Consider the following 2,881-nt stretch of genomic DNA (forward strand, 5'->3'; position numbering starts at 1 on the left):
TCTCTCAAAAAAGTAAAATCGTGGGGGAAAAAAGAGTCATTGCAACTATAGTCTCTCTTAGAATTATTTAATACCTTCTCATTTTACTCAAAGGAAAGCCAAGTTCCTAAGATCTCCTACAAGGTCTGGCACTTTCTAACTGTCCCCTGCTCCCGGTCTCATCTCTGGTCTCCTTTCTTGTGCTCTGGCCACATGGGCGTTGTTGCCATTCCTCAAGCATTTTGCACAAGTACCCACCTTGAGCTCCGGTCCTGGGGGTGCTCTCTGCCTGTAATTCCTCAGCACCTTCGTCCGGACAATGTTACTACCACAATGCTGCGAAGTCTGCACCAACAACTCAATTTAGAATTCCAACCTACCCCTACCACCACCGCCCCCACCATTCTCTCAATCCCCTGTAATCTTCTTTTTTTTAAAGATTTTATTTATTTATTTGACAGAGAGAGATCACAAGCAGACAGAGAGGCAGGCAGAGAGAGAGAGAGAGAGAGAGAGAGGGAAGCAGGCTCCCCGCTTAGCAGAGAGCCCGATGCGGGGCTCGATCCCAGGACCCTGGGATCATGACCTGAGTGAAAGGCAGAGGCCTTAACCCACTGAGCCACCCAGGCGCCCCTGGGTGATCTTTTTAAACCACAAATCTGTGCATGTGACTTCTCTGCCTAAAATCCTTCCGTGGATTCCTACTACTGTTAGGACCCATTCAAAAATCCTTAACTCCGCCTGTAAAGAGTGATCCAACTCCTTAGTTTACACCTGATGCGGATCAGCTAACGCCTGGCAATTACTGTCAGCACCCCCTTTACCAACAGAAGTACCCCAATTTGGATGTGGGATTCTACTAGAGGGTCCCGCCTCATCGATATGTCCTCTCCACTCTGTCTGGTCTCCTACTCTCCCCATCAGTCTTGACCTCCAGACACCCTGGCCTGTGTGGTCGCCCTGCTCTCCTCGGAGTTTTTGCCCACGAGGTCCTTTCTGAGGGTGAAAACGGAAGCCCCTGCAGACTCGTTCTCCCTGCTCTCACTCAGCCCCTTCCTGTCCCATCTGCTTCTACCGCATTCTCTTTGTCAAACCACTGAGTGCACCCCCAAAGTCTCACGTACCTGAGAGAAGATAATATTTCTGAACTCAACATGCACCCCCTGTAAATTCCCCTACGTCTTCGTTGTATGCAGTAGCATGCAGTAGCATGCAGCAGGGAATTCAGAAAGAAGGAGAGCAGGAGATGTGACCAGGACCCCATTTATGTGTCCTCAGAGTTAAATGAACACACACACACACACACACACACACACACACACACACACACAGGGCTCCGCCATCTGAAGCACAGTGGGACAATGTCGGTGGAAATTGTCAGCGCACGAATTCTTTGACATATTTTCTGTATGTGTGGGAGGCATCATGACAGGAGATATGGTGTGAAAGTTGCGAAGAGAATATCCAAAGATTAAAAAACAGCAACAATTACTCTGAATTTAGCACTTAAAAAATAAAAGTAGGGGAAGCAAGACAGAAAACTTAACTCCAAGTAGTGGCCGGTTAGCTCAGTTGGTTAGAGCGTGGTGCTAATAACGCCAAGGTCGTGGGTTCGATCCCTGTACGGGCCACTCACATTAAGTTTTTGTTTCTGTTTTTGTTTTTTCCCCTCTTCAGACAGACGCTTGATTTCTGAAAAATCCCCTTCTTGGTGTGTAAAAAGCAGGGAATAATGCACAACGGTCTACAGAGTTCTCAGTCCATCAACATCATTTTCCTTTAATCCACTCCTAACTCGATTCAGCTCCCGGGTACATGTAAGTTTGAACTCAGTGCTTTCTCTGTCCTCCCATGACTGAGCGCGGAGCGGCCAAGGGCTAGAGTTCTGCTCAAGGGGAACAAGTAGTGGAAAAGAGAGACAGGCCTCTTCCTTCCTTCCTCCTTTCTTGCTTGCTTGCTTGCTTACTTGCTTGTTTGATTTTAAATTGTCTTTCCGAAGTTGTTTCCCAACCAACCTCCTTTTTCTCAAAACATCAAGAGATACAAAATAAAAGAGAAATTCTTAAAAGGTTGTTATTTCAATGTTTCCAAACTAAAATTTCACTGACAGCTGAGATTGCCTGCCAGTGGAGGGCTAGTTCAGGACAGCCCTTCCCTCTACGCCTGTACCACTTTGAACAAAAAACAGGCTTCCTCCCTTCTTTCTTCTTTTCATTTCTTTTCTTTTCCTTTTTTCCTTTTCTTTCTTCCTTTCCTTTTTTCTTTTCCTTCTTTCTTTCCTTCTTCCTCCCTCCCTCCGTCCCTCTCTCTTTCTTTCTTTCCCTCCTTTCTTTCTTTCTTCCCCTCCCTCTCTTCCCCCTCTCCCTCTCTCCCTTCCTCTCTTCCTTTTCTTTCCTTTCCTTTCCTTTTCTTGTCTTGTCTTGTCTTCTCTTCTGAATAGGAGTTGAACCTAGATTCTTGCAATCAATAGACCTATACCTTGTATCATTTCTCCTGACTTGAAAGGACAAGCAAATATCACAGTTACCTCTGATCTTTGTGGATGGTCCATCCCCAGCTGTGTATAGTTACGTCCCCGCCTGCACGTGCTGATCATTTTTCCCCTCAGTGGGGAATTCCTTCTGGAACTTTCTCTCATCACAGCTCTCTGTCCTGCCAACTCCAGCTGTCTTGGTCTCCTGGACCTCAGCAACCTCTCGTAAGCTCAGGTAGCTTTTCAGCCTCTCCCTGGGTCCCTCTTCCCTGCACTGGCACCAAGAAACTCTCGAGGCAGAAAGATGGGGCAATCCTAGTGCTCACCTCATTTCTGCCCTAGATCACTTCATCTTTTTCAGTCACTTGGGGATTTCTATCCTTTGCCTGAGGTCTGCTGTCCTGAAAATTGTTGTTTTCCTACCCTTTG

At 46.8% G+C, this 2,881-nt stretch overlaps 1 non-coding gene across 1 annotated transcript; it reads left to right on the forward strand.

The window, feature by feature from the left end:
* Positions 1–1,536: 1,536 nt before the first annotated feature.
* Positions 1,537–1,610, forward strand: TRNAI-AAU. The gene has a single exon. It is a non-coding gene; the product is annotated as a tRNA-Ile (tRNA).
* Positions 1,611–2,881: the final 1,271 nt, after the last annotated feature.

Source organism: Meles meles, chromosome 5 (assembly GCF_922984935.1).
Source record: "Meles meles chromosome 5, mMelMel3.1 paternal haplotype, whole genome shotgun sequence".
NCBI lineage: Eukaryota > Metazoa > Chordata > Mammalia > Carnivora > Mustelidae > Meles > Meles meles.